The 17,996-nt window shown below is 37.6% G+C and overlaps 1 long non-coding RNA gene across 1 annotated transcript; it reads right to left on the bottom strand.

The window, feature by feature from the left end:
- Nucleotides 1-16,795: 16,795 nt before the first annotated feature.
- Nucleotides 16,796-17,754, bottom strand: LOC126176977 (uncharacterized). The gene is made up of 3 exons (XR_007535726.1): nt 17,641-17,754; nt 17,378-17,515; nt 16,796-17,275 (listed from the first exon to the last, which is right to left on the bottom strand). It is a non-coding gene; the product is annotated as an uncharacterized LOC126176977 (long non-coding RNA).
- Between the last annotated feature and the right edge of the window lie 242 nt (nt 17,755-17,996).

The raw sequence follows: 17,996 nt of genomic DNA on the forward strand, positions 1-17,996 counted from the left end.
ACATCATACTACACACAACACACACAGCACATACAAACACGCCATCCATGCACCTGACATCTCACACAAAGGATTTAGTGTATTTTGATAAAGGTATGGAAAAATATTTCTTCTTGAGTTAAGTCTGAAATTTAGAAGCCATCACGCTACCAAACTTGCGAGAACGAAATCGAATGGAAGATGGGCGCCTGAAAATGTAGTGAATCCCTCAAAACTCTGTAATACAACGTAGTATGCAAATTACTAAAGAGGTTGCCTCACATTAGGCATCAAAATTAAGTGAACTCAAACAGCACAAGATTATGAGATTAAGAGATTGATGCACAAGTGTAAAGGATTAATTTGGGCACTAAACATGAAATATTTACTTTTGTTACAGTACCTTTCACCAAAAAAATTACATATCTCACGGACAATTTGACTGGGCATGGACACAACTCAGTTATTAAGGTGATGAACATGGTAAATGAATCATCTCAACATTCTTCATAGTCATTTGTCGTGTGGTGATGTTGGGTGCAGACGTTGCATCAGGATGGCACTTTGCCTCATAGCTGTGTAGTAGTGCGTGGGCAGCTGTCATCAGCGAGGCTCCTGGAATAGTCTCCACATTGATGCTCCCTGTGTGTTGTTGAGACTGAAGCAGTGATATCAAGGTGTTATGAGGTAAATGATAGGCAAGGTTATTGTAACATTCAGTAGAATGTGTCATTTCCAAGATTAAAATGCTACAGATTGACTTTGATAATTCTCTATATGATGGGCCCATTTAAATAAAAAGCATATCACCATGATTTTTTCATTCATTATAACAAGATAGCTATTAACTTTCAAGGTATTAGTATGGCAGTCAGCATATTATTTTTTAATTGATTGATCAGCTACACCAGATACTCTGTTCTGTTTGATCGAGTTGTGTTGAGTTATATTTTATGATTTATAATTTTATTTTTAGTTTTTTGGGTCTGAATTGAGAAGTAAGTTACTGGTTTTTCAGTTGAAATCACAATGCCTCCCTACATAAGTGAAAGCAGTGGACACCTTTTCTTTCATATTCATGCAGCAACAATGCGAGCAGTTAACCCACATCATCTGTAATTGTTTGCAACACACAAGCTTGCAGCTTCTTACTTCATATGCAAAATATAACTGCATTCACATAGCTTGATCATGGTATATGGCTTTCCCAACTTTTCTTGAGGCAAAGCCCTCTAGTACTGCTCAGAATTCAATGAGAGAATTCGAAAGTTTTCATGATACCTGCCACTGTGCTTGCCAGTTTACACAAGCTGACACTAAATGGCGTTGCACAAGCCACTGTACAGTGAACAGCTTGACCTTGAGCTCTGGCATTAATTTAACGTAATTTCATCGTCACAGTTACAAAATAAGTAGCACATGTGAACATTAATGTCGCTATAACAGGCTATCATGAAACTTTGTTACTTCCGAGTATTATTTCCACCACTGCAAGTGGTCAAGTCGCAACTTGAGCTGTAGAAGTTGTCAGGACTGCAGGAGATTCTCCCCATAACACACCACTGACAAGCTCTACTGATATTTGCTTACGGCAGAGAAACAGATTCGCCCTACTGGATTTTTGTAATTTTGTTATTTTCAACAGTTTGTTTCCTCCACCATGTTATCAATTTTGTAATTACAAGTCTGTAATTAAGTGAGCAATGAAAGATTTTTCTGTTTACTTACAAACATTATTCTACACATTACAGTACATATAAAGTCACTTTTTTGCTCTTTAAAGTAGTTTCCCCCATGGATCTATCTTCTGGAGCACTATCCTTATTTTTAATGCATTTAAAAGACCACTAGAAACAGACTATTTATGGTCTATTTAAGGGATGCCAACTAAATATTAAATGGACGACATAAGCTTTGTTTATTGTCATGTAAGTTTAGTATGATTAAGTTAACAAAATTAATTAATGACATTTCACTCTTCCAAAAATAAATAAAATCTATGATTAAGTAATGTGGCCTCTCCAAGCAGAGTTCAGATGCATCTCCAACTTCAATGAACAACGTTTTTGGGCAGTATTCAGCCAGTTAACTCCAGTGATTTTCTGCACTTTTTGGTCCCACTGGTCTATAGTCGCCCTTGTGGTTTGTCCCTGTCTCCTGGACTCCATTCCAGCACCACCTTTGTCCTGTGGTCATTATATCTTCTGACATGGAGTTTAAAATCCGAGAAAATAAGAAAGGAATCATGATTTCAAATGTCTCTGAGAACTATGGGACTTAACATCTGCGGTATCAGTCCTCTAGAACTTAGAACTACTTAAACCTAACTAACCTAAGGACATCACACACATCCATGCCCAAGGCAGGATTCGAACCTTCGACCATAGCGGTCGTGGGGTCCCAGACTGAACTGCCTAGAACCGCTGGGCCAAACCGGGAATCGTGAAAGCAGAACATGGCATGCATGTTGTGCAAAGTGATGATACGAAAATCGACAAAACTGAAGCAGAAACACACAAGGTAAAACACTTTATAACAAAATGGAAACAGAGAGGTATGATATCGCCAAGAACAATAACAAAATAAAAAATGCCATACACAAATGCATTTGAAACGAATTGAAGCAGAGTGGCAACATCTGTACAATGGAACCACAGTTGCAGTGTGTCACAGCTCTTGGTTAATTGGAACTGACAGATTTTATGCTAAAGGCTAATCCACTCTGTCACATTTTTAGCAAACTCCAAAGAATTCTGGCCAATCGACTGGATGGAAGAGGGAAACATCTGTTTTGTACTATGGAAGACAACAAGAGATGTAGTTGGAGTACATATGTGGAGGAAGCTACGCAGTTTTTGAGGTACTATTCCTGGAATAATAATCGTCTGAAGAGATGAGAGATCGAAATAAAGCTGATGTTAGTAAGTAGACTAAAATACCAGAGAGTGAATGGAGACAAAGGGAATATGTGGCTACAAAAGAAGAGGAATACAATAACAGAGTGGCAAAGAAGGACTAAACCAAAGATTCACATCTGTCTCAAGAACATGAAACGCATATGGAAGAAGATTAAATACAATATAGTTTATGATGTGACAAATGAAAGAAAGAAGTAAAGGACAAACCATAAGCTTTGTTATGGAGTAATTACATAAAGCACATGAGGATATTTGAATTAAAAATAAAAGAAGACTTTGCCAGTGCAAACGAGTTTATTAACCTTCAAAGTGACTTTTTGAGTCATCAGTCTTCTGACTTGTTTAATGTAGCCGCCACAAATCTCTCTCCTGTGCCAACCTCTTCATTTTTGAGTAGCACTTGCAACCTATGTCCTCAGTTATCTGCTGGATGTACTCCAATCTCTGTCTTCCTCTACAGGCTTTGCCTTCTACAGCTCCATCTAGTACCATGGAAGTCAGTCCCTGATGTCTTAACAGATGTCCTATCATCCTGTCCCTTCTCCTTGTCAGCGTTTTCCACACATTCCTTTTCTCTCCGATTCTGCACAGAACCTCTTCATTTCTTACTGTATCAGCCCACCCAATTTTCAACATTCGTCTGTAGCACCACATCTCAAATGCTTTGATGCTCTTCTGTTCCAGTTTTCCCACAGTCCACGTTTCACAATGCTGTGCTCTTAATGTGTGTGTGTTGTGATCTTCGGTCCTGAGACTGGTTTGATGCAGTTCTCCATGCTACTATATCTTGTGCAAGCTGCTTCATCTCCCAGTACCTACTGCAGCCTACATACTTCTGAATCTGCTCAGTGTATTCATCTGTTGGTCTCCCTCTACGATTTTTACCCTCCACATTGCCCTCCAATACTGAATTGGTGATCCCTTGATGCCTCAGAACATGTCCTTCCAACCGATTCCTTCTCCTAGTCAAGTTGTGCCACAAACTCCTCTTCTCCCCACTTCTATGCAATACCTCATCAGATGTGAGATCTACCCATCTAATCTTCAGCATTGTCCCAACTATTTATCGTCCATGTTTCACTTCCATACATGGCTACACTCCATACAAATATTATCAGAAACGACTTCCTTCTTTAGAAACGCTTTCCTTGCCATTGCCAGTCTACATTTTATATCCTCTCTACATCGACCATCAGTTATTTTGCTCCCCAAATAGCAAAACTCCTTTACTACTTTAAGTGTCTCATTTCCTAATCTTATCCCCTCAGCATCACAAGACTTAATTCGACTACATTCCCTTACTCAGAAATTTCTTCCTCAAATTAAGGTCTATGTTTGATGCTAGTACATTTCTCTTGGGCGGGAATACTCTTTTTGCCAGTGATAGCCTGCTTTTGATGTCTTTGCTCCCTCTGCCATGGGTTATTTTGCTGCCTAGGTGGCAGAATTCTTTACCCTTATCTATTTTGTGACCATAAATCCTGATAAGTTCCTCACTGTTCTCATTTCTGCTACTTCTCATTACTTTCGTCTTTGTTCTTTTTACTCTAAGTACATATCCTGTGGTCAGACTGTTCATTCCATTCAGCAGATCATGTAATTCTTCTTCACTTTGACTCAGGATAGCAATGTCATCAGCGAATCATATCATTGATGCCCTTCCACCCTGAATTTTAATTCCACTCCTGAACCTTTCTTTTATTTCCAGCATTGCATCTTCGATATACAGATTGAACAGTAGGAGTGAAAGATTACATCCCTGTCTTACATCCTTTTTCATCTGAGCACTTCGTTCTTGGTTGTCCACTATTATTATTCCCTCTTGGTTCTTGTACAAATTGTAGATTATCCGTCTCTCCTATAGCTTACCCCTATTTTTCTCAGAATTTATAACATCTTGCACCATTTCACATTGTCAAAGGCTTTTTCCAGGTCGAAAAATCCTATGAACATGTCTTGATTTTTCTTTAGCCTTGCTTCCATTATCAACCATAATGTCAGAATTGCCTCTCTGGTGCCTTTGCCTTTCCTGAAGCCAAACTCATCGTCATCTAACACATCCTCAATTTCCTTTTCCATTTTTCTGTATGTTATTCTCGTCAGTAACTTTTATGCATGAGGTGTTAGGATGATTGTGCGATAATTCTCCCACTTGTAAACTCTTGCAGTCTTTGGCATTGTGTGGATGATATATTGCCAGAATTGTACATCCTAAACACCAACGTGAATAGTCATTTTGTTGCCACTTCCCCTAATGATTTTAGAAATTCTGATGGAATTTTATCGATCCCTTCTGCCTTATTTGATTTTAAGTCCTCCAAAGCTCTTTTAAATTCTGATTCTAATACTGGATCCCCTATCTCTTCTAAATCGACTCCTGTTTCTTCTTCTATCACATCAGACAAATCTTCCCCCTCATAGAGGGCTTCAATGTACTCTTTCCACCTATCCGCTCTCTCCTCTGCATTTAACAATGGAATTCCGGTTGCACTCTTAATGTTTTTCGATTTCTTCACATTTTTCATGTAGCCATTTCGTCTTAGCTTCCCTGCACTTCCTATTTATTTCATTCCTCAGCAACATGTATTTTTGTACTTCCTTCTTTCAACAATCAGCTGAAGTATATCTTCTGTTAGCCATGGTCTCTTTGTATTTACCTTCTTTGTAACTAAGTTTTTCTTTCCATAGTCTGTGATTGCCGTTTTTAGAGATGTCCATTTCTCTTCAATTGTACTGCCTACTGAGCTGTTCATTATTGCAGTATCTTTGCATTATCTACAGCATCAGAGAAATTCAAGTGTACCTCTTCATTCCTTACTATCTCCAAAACCCACTTCTTTGGGCATTGTTTCTTCCTGACTAGTCTCTCTAACTTCAGCCTACTCTTCATCACTACTACAGTGTGATCTGAGTCTGTATCTGCTCCTGGGTACCCCTTACAATCCAGAATCTGATTTTGGAACCTGTCTGACCATGAAATAATCTAACTGAAACCTGCCCATATCATCTAGCATTTTCCAAGTGTACCACCACCACCACCACCACCACCACCACCACCACCACCACCACCACCACCTCCTCCTCTTGCTTGAAAATAGTATTCACTATTACTAGTTGAAATTTATAACAGATCTCAATTAGTCTTCTTCCTCTCTCATTATTAGTCCCAAACCCGTATTCTCCTGTAACCTTCTCCTCTACTCCACATACAACTATGTTCCAGTCCCCCATGACTATTAGATTTTCATCTCCCTCTGCATATTGTATCACCCTTTTGACCTCATATACTTTTTGTATTTCTTCATCTTCAACTTGCAACATCAGCATGTATACCTGATCTATTGTTGTCAGTGTTGGTTTGCTGTTGATTCTGATGAGCAGAAACCTTTTGCTGAACTGTTCACATTAACACACACTCTGCCCTACCTTCCTATTCATAACAAATCCTACTCCTGTTATTCCATTTTCCACTGCTGTTGATCTTACTCTATACTCATATGACCACAGATCCTTGTCTTCTCTCTGTTTCACTTCACTAACCCCTATTGTATCCAGATTGAGCCTTTATATTTCCCTTTTCAGTTTTTCTAGCTTCTCTACCATGTTCAAACTTCTGACATTCTACACCCTGACTCGGAGAACATTATCTTTTCGTTGGTTATAAGTGCTTTTTCTTATGGTCACCTCGCCCTTGGCAGTCCCCTCCTGGAGATCCAAACAGGGGACTATTCCGTAGTCTTTTACGAATAGAAAGATCATGACACTTCTTCAATTACAGGTGACATGTCCTGTGGATACACATTATGTGTGCTTAATTCAGTGGTCTCCATTGCCTTCTGCATCCTCATGCTATTGATCATTGCTGATTCTTCCACTTTTAGGGGCTGTTTCCCACCCCAAGGGCAAGGGAGTGCCCTGAACCTCTGTCTGCTATTCCACCCTCTTTCACAAGGCCGTTGGCAGAATGAGGTTGACTTGTTACACAGGGAGTCTTCAGCCACCAATGCTGATTATTAATCAAAATTTAAGCAATGCTGGGTTTTTGAACCCGGGACCAAGGGCGTTTCGATTATGAATCGAAGATGCTACCCCTAGACCACAGGCACTCAGTGACATTGCAATGGAAAAGAATTAGGACTGCAGCCTCACTAGGTCAAAAAGTATTGTGTGTGAGACAATTAAAAAAAATGCAGAAGCATGGGCAGAGGTGTGGCGTAGTAATGCCCTTTCTCCAATACAGTGAGCTGCACAGGAACAGGGCGAATCTGCTCACTGCCCACCTTTGCAGCAACATTTCACGTTAAGCACCACAGGACATGAGCAGGATGAAGTCATTGATGTGACTCTATTCAGTTTTTGTCGAATCTGTTGACAATGTTTGTCAACAAGCATCATGTTCAAGTAGTGTGGGTGCATATGCACACCCACCCCAATGGATGATGAGGCATATCATCATTCAAATAGAGGAGGAGACATTCTGTGTGTCAAAGTGAAGTTTACCCTGTTTTCCAATTTTTGTTTTGTTGGTTTCTGTTTATCAGCAGGCATTGTAGTAACACAGTTCATAAGGAGTTTGTAAAAAATGTGAATATGAACAAATGAGAAAGGGACAAAATTATAAAGAGAAATGGAAAGATTTATGGGAACAGTACTGCTTTTATAAATTCAGTTAATTTTACCCCTTTTCCAATATTGACCATGGAAATCCATCTAATGCAGTGGTTCCCAACCTATCTTAGAGCATTACCCAAGTGCAACCAAACATTAGCTAGTATCCCCACTCACCCGTCCCTCCTACCATATGATGACCCCCTTCTCCCCCATCATCACCAAATTCAACACCTAATTAAACTGTAGAATGGAAGACTTTTCTTGGAACTTTTTAAAATGATGAATGACAAATGGTGTGTGTGTGTGTGTGTGTGTGTGTGTGTGTGTGTGTGTGTGTGAGAGAGAGAGAGAGAGAGAGAGAGAGAGAGAGAGAGAGAGAGAGAGAGAGAGAGAATTAATAGCTTGAGTAATTTGTGGTACATCACAAATGCTACCCACAACTCTGTCTTAGAAAAGAAAGCTAACTATCCACAGTAAGGGTAGACACTTGTTACAAAACATGCTTCCCCTGCATGACTCCTCTCCATTGTTGCGACACATGCTTGACATGCACACTACACTGCAATTTAAAATAAAACTAGTTCAGATGTATGCACTATACTAACTGTTCTTAATACAGTTCATTGGTGCACACTTTACTTCAGAACTGGCAGAAACAAGATGACTTCAGGCTGTTAAAGCTTTATGTATAAACACTCCAATAATAATAATAATAATAATAATAATGAGAAGAAGAAATCTGTGTACAACACAATATTAGCCCTTATATATTTACTCCTGTGTTGTGCTGTCAATTCATTTACCTGTTTCCAAGTGAGTAATGATGCTGGACTACAGCACGTACTGTCAACAACTTGGAGAAGACATTTTCTTGGGATATTTAGCATTTCTTACGTATATGTCTCACTTTTATCATGAGCAACATACAGAACAAAGCACAACATGTGTGTGTAATGGGTAGACTATGTGAGGAACTTTTAACTTCCGCCACATTAATGTTGCTATTGAGAAAAAGTAACTACTGATAATTTATATAATCAGTATTAGAGTCTTACAAAACCGTGACAATAGTAATGACAAAACAATTTAGTTTTGTTACAAACAGAATCGAATCGTTTAGTTTTTGCCCATCAGAAAATTTGATTTTACCCCTCGGGGGTAATTTCGACCAGGTTGGGAACCACTCACCTAATGTAATAGAGCAATTAGGCAATGAATATATTTTCCTAACATAGCAATGTATCCTAAGAATACTACATCAATAACAGGGCTCAGACCAAGGTTCCTTAAATGGGTAAAATATAAGTCGCTAGAAAAATAATAAATACGATCGCCAGCTCAAACTGAGCACCTGATTAAAGCACAAATAGTAGTCACATTTACACTTCTTGAATGAAACATAAGATATACACTTTCTTTACGTTAAACAGCAGAACAGAAACAGACAAGAAAGTGCTAGCAGTATCAATTATGTATTACAAAAAATTTCTAAAAATTGCTTACGTTTTTAACCATATTCAGAACATTTCTACACAGCTTATTCTGAAAATTACATCCTTTTTTTCCTTCATCAGGTCAAGTTTGTGTGCTAATTAGATTTTAAAAAACGCCGGAATTTGAAAGAAGTCTGCTGAATTTTACTGATACGACTTGCGTATTTTTAATGTTTCTTTTCCAAATTTGGTTTTTCAGAGGCAAAGACCTTTTTATAAATACGAAACAATATGACAAAAACACCATTGATTAATTAAACATTTAATAGCGTACATTTCATAGCACAGATTGGTACATTTCAATAAGCTGAATGTGTAGCCATAATTGCTCAAAACTCGGGGCTTGATTTTAGGTTTCCTGGCACATCTAGAATTCTCAACTGCAGTGACACCTCTCATCAAAGTCCATCAGTAATCTGCCATCACGACTGCATCCAATTGTCCCAGACAGCTAGTCTCCATAGCTTTTATATCCTGGTGGAATCGCTCATCATGCTCATCGCTCCCAGATTCATAGAAAATCGATCTATTTGCAAAAAATTAGTAATGCCTTTTAAAATTCATGCTGTATCCAAGGTTTATGAAAGTGGTCTCCATAGTTGTAACAAGTTCTATGTGGTTCTTTGACTTATAGTTGCCCTGAAAATTCATCACTAGAACAAAAGCCATCCACATTTCTAGTTTCAATGTGTTCATAGAGTTTTCGAATTATGGATCTCAGACAAGCTTATGGATCTGAGGACCATTGAAGACACCAGCTTTCCATTCTTCCACGGTCATTCCTGGAGAAGCCTGAAGCAAGTGAAACATCCACTATTACTGTCTAGAGCCTTGATTAACTATTTCATCAAGACAAGCTTGATGTGCAGTGTTAGGAAGAGTATCTTACATCTTCACCAGGGCGCTGTACCATTTCCGCCCACAGAGGCCAGTACTTTGGACAATTTTGAGACCTGTCCCACATGCAAAGAAAGTATGGGTACTTTATGTATCTCAACTGTTGTCCCAACATAGTGTTCACCATCTTTCGGTCTACACAAATCAACCATCCATTTTCACCATAACAAATTTTCTCCAACACACACTTCATCGCTTCATACTTCTTCAGTGCAGGTATAGGTGTGTGCTGGTTGCCACTGTGCAGCAATATATATTTCAACAATCGTTTGCTGTTGTCAATGGGAGCAGTTTCCAATCGTTCGGTTCGTATTTACGCAATCCAAGCCTGTGCAGAAGCAGCTCACCTATGTCTGAAGTACACGAAGTCCTTTTCTTGTGAACAAAAATTGAGAAATAGTCTGTTGCGATAGAAAGTGATTTGAATGTTGTCAGGCGGTTTTTTCTTTTAATCTTGATACCAATAGTTTGACAGAGGATTTTGACAAGCTGAGATCTTGAACTAGAACACTAAGTTCCGATTTAGAAAAGGAATTAGAGGACAATCATTAAAATCATCTTCTCTTTCTTCAACACTGGCGGAATCTTCATTAGTCATGTCAAAGTTCTCCAAAGACCAGCACTTGAATTTTCTCACAACTGCAAGACAATGTGTAAATGTAAGAACAGGCTGCGCGAGACTGCTCATGTTCTTTCTGTTGATCACAGCCAAATCAGTAGTGCTAGTGGCAGTATGTGATTTATTGGCTTCCTCCAAACTACGGGAATTCCAAGTTTCAAAAAATTCTTGATTCTTGGTCCATTGATGCAGATGTGCAATGCATGACACACACACACACACACACACACACACACACACACACACATTTACATGCACAAGTTTCACAAGCTGCTACATTGACAATAATTCTTACAGTAGTTTTTCATAATGGCGTCCCCTGGTGTCAATATCAGTGCGGTTTTCGGGCTGCAAATTTTCTTGGGGTACCAGTATCTAATGTTTGGTTCTTTATTATGGCATAATAAAAAACGGGACAAAAACGGACACTTAATTCAGCAAACACCTGACACTAGCCAATACTGTAGAATAACCGCTTCGTTTCAAATAAACTGATAAAATTAATAAAAGCAAAATTTCTTTAGCAAATCGACAAAAATAACTTCAGTATTATGAAAGGCAATTACAGCTTGACTACCAAAAACCTGGAATTAAAATAAAATCAGGAAGCTAAAACTAATAACGTATCAGTCTTTCGTAATTATATGACTATTTTAATGCACTTGCTAGTTCTCGGCCACAGAAATTAGTTTAGTTTTCATCTGCGTGAGAATTGTGAACGAAGAAGAAACAGCAACACTAAATCTAAACACGGGTTGCGTGAAGACTTACCGTCCTCTCCACTGCTACTTGAAATGCCCTGCGCATGCGCGAATTTTGCAGCTTGGACTCGCCAGAAGAACTTTTCCGGCTGTGTGTGACTGTTTGTTGCTCCCGCTGATACAGCTAACAACAGGCGTCTAAAGCTAGCGAAATGAGGGATGCTCAACTACTGGACCTACCGATAGATGGCTCTAGCGCGTGCCGGTCAAGAGATCATATCATTGAGTGTCCGCCATATCTGAATTTGACAAAAAGCGAAGTGTCAAAACACGGATGAAAATGTTTTTCGTTCTGTGCCCTCATAAGTATTTTATATTGGTGTTCTAGATATCTAAACATCAACATAATGAAGTGTTTCTAATCTAGCGAGAAAAAACAGTGACAGTTCTGCTATGAAATTCCTAAATTCGAGTGTGTTTTGAAAGATTGACAAGCTGACCTATAAATTGTTCACTATTAATTTTACGAGTGCTTTACTTATTTGCCCGTTTTAAAACACTATTTAAGATTCAATGGAGGTCAACAAATTACCTTACTTGCCAAAGCTGTTAACTACAGGTATAATTCGGAAAGTCAAGTGTGGAAAACAGTGAAGACGTCTCTTGAAAAAAAGTTGACATCTTTTGCTTAGGGGTATCTTTACTGACAACAGAAATTACAACTGAACTATTAAAGTATTACTTACGTATAAACGGAAAAAAAATCATAATTTTTTTCTTTATCTGAAGTGATGCATTACCGATCTGCATATATGCTGACACTGTAATTGCAACATGCACTTACGAAATTTGCTCTCTCTCTTTGATCAGAAATTTAAATGCCATGATTTTATTAACGCCTGTACATGACATGGTGTATTTTAACTGAGTGATAAGTTAGAAGCACCAGTTTTTTAACAGTGCTTCAGTCTTTGATACGAGACAAGAAATACATTTAAATGAGACAAACACAAAGGCCAACGTTAAGGCTCCTCTTAAATGCATGACTTGTATCATTTGGAAGTTAAGTCTAGTAATAATATTATATTGGACTGATCCATGATTATGTAGGAAGTGAAGGAACTTGTTGAAAATAACCTCGATCACAGCTGTTAATTTTAAGGCTGGGGTGTCTTAAAACTGTAATTTTCCAGTCTGACACCCAAACAATGACTGGTACCATGGTTTTATTTTAAAATTGAATTCAAAACATGTCAGTGAGCAAAATTAATTACACTTTGAATTACAACCATGGAAATTTATTTCTGTGAATGTTGGTTCCAGTCTTTGACATGGTGTCAATCATTGGAATGACTGGTTGTCAGTATATGGCCCAAGCAAAAAACCAACCTGGAAGTGAAAGCTGCAGAAGCTGGCCAGACAGGCATCCCAATGGCTGCTACAATCTGTGTGAGACAAGGGTGACATTATATTGCAAATTTAGTGTAAAAAGTTCCATATTGTCTGAATTTGTCCTATACTGACAGGACATTCTAGTCTAGACGATTTTCTTATCTGCAAAAGTACACTAGCCAATACCAGTGGCACTAAGGTAGTGCCACATTACAAACTATCCGGTAACAGCAGAATTATTGGTGAACAATGTACAGTAAATAATATGTAATAACCTGAGAAATTCAAAAAGAAATAGAACAGTATTTGGAAAGAGAGTAACATTTTGAAAATAACAAATGACGCAAGTAGAGTTTTCAGTTTTTATGAAAGCTCACTTAATTTTTTCCCCCTCTCTCTCTTCTCCATTAGCAAGGGAAAAATGTGATAACATAAAAGTGCAAGAAAGTTGTGTACAATGTTGGAAATGATGAAAAAGAAAATCTCACTGTGCTTCCTCCTCCATGTGAAGAGTATTCCTCTAATAATAGCTAATAGCATACAACTATTCCACAGCAAAATATACTTTCAATAGGTGTGGTACCAGTGCACTCCCATAGGATAACAGCATATTATGTCCTCCAGGAATCATATTGGGTACACCACATACAGCATAAACTGTACAGCAACTACAATGCTTTGTGAGCAAGTAATAACAGTCAGTATCTTTAATTTTAATGTAACTCTTAACTCCCATAATTACCTGCTTATAGGTGTGCTTGTACTACAGGTTATTGGTAATGCAAATACTAATTGAATAGGTCTTCACACTTTTAATACTTAGCAGAAATTCTGAAAAAAGTAAATTGTTTTATTACTTTATCACCTCTATGGCGAATGAAGAGGTACTGACTGGTTTCTTTGAACATTTAATAGAAGCCTTCTTTTTACCTGCAATTGATAAAGAGCCATTCCAAGTTCTGTACAGAACAATCTCTCACATTTTTCATGAGGTTTTTTTATTCTGTACACTAATATTTCTTCTTCTAAATGGTAAATAATGCATTCAGACAGTGTTGGTATCAAAGGTAATTCATGAAATAAATTATATTTAAACCAGAAAATTAAAGGTTCCACATGGCTCATGAAAAGTACCATGCTACACACATGTATGTACAGATTCCAAAATGTCTGTGAATTTGAGTTACAAACTTTTTTAAATAGAAATATGAAGATCACAATACTTTGGGTCTGCAATAACACAAATGTAAAATACTCTAAGTTCCCTATGGGAAGCTTTGTTCTTTACGTGACTTGTGCAACTGCTTTCACTCTTAATGGAAAACTAAATGGTTTATGTTAAAATTAACTAGCAATAAGTGTAAACATTTTTGCACAGTTTCTGTGAAGTAAGATTCCTTAATGTTATTTCCTTCCTTTGTCATCATAACTTGATAATTTCAGTTCCGTATGGGACACATGAACTAACAAAATGAAATGCTTTTATTACTATGACCAAACAAAATCCTTTTAACATGTAGTACACAGTTCAAATCAGCAAAAAGTGTAACTGTATAATTAAGGTAAATGTTGATGAAAATTAGGCATGTAACATGAATACCGAAATTTCCTAGATTTCCAAGTGTACCTGTAATCACTGTATTCTGTACTTTGTAGTGCTAGAAAGATATTTGCATTCTCTCCCCCCCCCCCCCCCTTCCTCAACACAGCAAAATATAATAGAAAGACATCCTAGCAGAATAAAGACAAAATTCAGAAAATTAGGTTCTAAAGTAATAAGAATGCTTACGATCAATTGGCACATTGTGTTCGTTATAGGAAGTATTAAAACAAGAATTAACAGAGTAACAATTTTATTGCTCTTATGTTGCAGAGTATCCACAAACATTACTATTTGAAACATAGGGCCACTGCATACACCATTAGACCACACTCATCCTGTGATTAAACTGTTTTCTTAAAGTGAAAAATTCAAGTTGACATAGCTATTGAGGGAAACATTTTGTCACACTTAAAGCCATCTGTCAAATAAGTCTCAGAACATTTTTTTTTTCATTAATTTCACACAAATCACCTATTTTTAATGCAAGTGCATATTTTGTAACACCAAACATCTTAATATAAGCTTGTATAATAAACAATTATAATTTTGTTACAATATCTACACAGGGCGTAAAGAGTTATTTTTACTTCAATGTGATTCATCTTTTGAAGTTCATCATTACACAACAACAAATCTATGGACAAAATAGTTCTAAAAAATCTGTCAAAATGTCACACCCATCTGCATGGAATGTCCCATTACATAATATTTTCCAATTTTAGCACTATACATGATTAAACAATATGAGTTTATTTAAAGTCTGCCTTATACTTGATTTGTTGTTTAAAATTTTCTCAGCTGCTTTTTTTCCATATGTTTTTAAGCGTATGCAGGAGTATAGGGATGCAATCTTATAAACAAGTTGAGCATGATGTAAGTTCCTCAATCCTAATTTCATAATGGTAATCATGACCAAGAGCAGGAAATGGGTAATCTACAAATTTATTTTTAACACAATGCAGAATCTTGGCCTGTACATATTTCTGTCGCATATCCCCAGCAATCAGAAACATCTGAAACGGTTTCTGAGTATTCTACAGCAGAGTACACACAGTCACTTGTTTTAACCAGTTTTCCCCGGTTAACAAAATTTACAAATGCATTTTTATTGGCCATATTGGGAAAAGCATAGAGAGAATCACATTCTAATGCAGATTTAACTACTGATGGCTTCAGTATGTGAAGACAGTCTTTGCATGTGATCTGCCTTGAAAGGCGCAATGACACACACCCTGCAATATAATACAGTATGTTTTGCTTGTAAAATGAGAACTTAATCATCAACTTATCATCAAGAAGTGCACACCACTTCTCTACTTCACTTTCTGCAGCACTTTCATCACTTTCCACTACATGCTTTTTTGCATGAAAATCATAAACAGGTGGCAAACAACACACATTATAATTTGAGCAATTCCCATTCATTGCAGTGACACTGTTACCCAAGAGCAACTTTCTCATGGCACATTTGAACTGGTATGCATTTGTATTGTTCCAAACACCTCTGGACCGAATGCAGGAAAAAAAAAGCTCTATGTGGTCTTGTGATAGTTTATATGTTAGAAAATACTTCAGAGGAGATTCAACACAAAGCAAAAGCATACTTGCCAGAGCTATGTGCCTGACTGATCGCATATTGAAAATTATCCCAAAAGCAAAAGTATTTCTTGCATGGAGCAGTAACGGAACACCAATGATTTTTAAGCTTTTGATATAATTTTCAGTGTGTGTGAAAATAGCAAGCCAATAAGATTTGTTGTCATCCCTCAGGGGGCTCTTATACCCTTTACCTAATGGATTTCTGGAGTTCAGAATATCAAAAATCCTATCAATATTATACAAGAATTCTACTGTTGCTTCACTTCCTTTAAAATTTGGATCACCAACCCTCCTCAAAAACTTTATACTATATGCCACGCTAGAACTCAAAGTCTGTGGAGCTAATGAAACAGTCATTTTTTCTATTTACATAACTTATATGTTGTCCTGATAGTTTGTTGGCAAATGTCATACCTTGTTCTTGTTGTACCTTGTTCAATTGCTGAATGAAATGCCTTCTAATAATGCCAGTTGGAGAGGCAATAGCAGATACTTCTGCTAGAGCATTTCTGGCAAACTTAATCATATGACACATGTCCAAGATACAATAAACATTGTATTTTTCCACAGGATGAGGAAAGTAGCTTTTAAAATCACCCTTGGAAAAATTTAAAGTACAGCCAAGTGAACGTAAAGTGCTTATATTTACCTTGCAGCCATCACATGTAACACAGCAAACCCTAATGCCAGAACCATGCAGCCTCTCTAAAGCAGATTTTATCAATGTGGCCTGATTATTTGCCCGTACACCGTTGATAAAGAAATATGCAATCGGGCATTTAAATTTGCCTTTAATAGAGAGAAGCATGAAAACCAGAGCCTAAGATGCCTCTTACTTCTTTTGACTGAGGCACTTCCCTACCAAAGTCTAAAAAACCTGTGTATTGCTTAGTTCCTTGGTCCCAAAGTACTTGCTTCCTAATTGCCACACTGTCCACAATTAGACATGAATCGCTGAACTGCTCCCTTGCAATTGGGTTCAAATCAATGTACTTAAAAACATCTTTTAAGAAGCCAGGTTCACAGTCTACACTTGCCACCCATTTGGAAATTAATGATTTATGGGGCAGAGGCATTAATTTTTGCAGGTATTCATATGCTTCTGGTGAATAAAAGTACACAGTCATCGCAAACATTTTCACATTTGTTGTGTACCTATTACCCTTTGACGAGAGAGAGTTGTTCACTAAATTGCACACTAATTCCACTTGTGTTCCTTTCTGATGATTGAGGAAGTTATGTAACTTCTCAGGAAGATGCCCCTTCTCCTTCAATGAACTTATGATGTCATCCTTGGAAAACACTTTCTTCTCTCTTATTCGAAGTTTTTCACGGGCCCACTTCAGTTTACGTTTCAATTCGTGCACAATGTCTGAGAAAAAATTGCAAGTTTCGGTCGCCTTGTCTTCCATTTCTACTTTCGACTGTATACCACAATCAATTACTTAAGAACCAACTGCACTCTGAAATAAATAATTTCGTTATATATGATTGAAATAACTCAAGGCTTGATGAAAAAATATTATAAGAAAACTTTGGGGATGTGAAAACATCCTTATACTAACGTTTTCGACACAATTCGCAGCTTCTGCATTGGATAAATGGGACATGCTTTCCACAGAAGAATTCTCATTGACAACATTCTCCACGCAATCAGTAGCTTCTGCAGTGGGCAAATCGAGCACGGATTCCAGGACAGAACGCTAAAAACAAAAATATGGACCTGTATTACAACACTGCTTAGACCTATGTAGCCCATTTGTGTCCGTACGAAATAAATTCACAAAAGCCAAAAAGCACACACATAGCAAGGAAATTCATTAGCTACCTCAAATGGAGAAGCATCGTTGTCACTCAAAATCCTAACAACATGTCGTCGTGGCTGTTTATTTGGTGGCATCAAATGTGCCGGAAAGTCAAAAACTGATGGCACTGCTTCGGGTCTGAAACGTTTCTCCATGTTCCAGGGCTCACTACGAAATCATCTTGCCGGAAAAGGTTTCCGCAAAGAAAACTGCAAGACGTAGGATTAAAATCTTTCCACTTCACGGAAGTAATCCACTTCTTTAGCGGCTCTGGGTGCTTCGAAGGAAACCTGTTCAAATACATCGAATTAGCAAACGCACTAAGTCTGTATTGTTATCGTATTGTATCGGTAGTCCTATTACCTGTGAAATGGTAAGT

The sequence above is a fragment of the Schistocerca cancellata genome, chromosome 3, assembly GCF_023864275.1.
Source record: "Schistocerca cancellata isolate TAMUIC-IGC-003103 chromosome 3, iqSchCanc2.1, whole genome shotgun sequence".
NCBI classification, from domain to species: domain Eukaryota; kingdom Metazoa; phylum Arthropoda; class Insecta; order Orthoptera; family Acrididae; genus Schistocerca; species Schistocerca cancellata.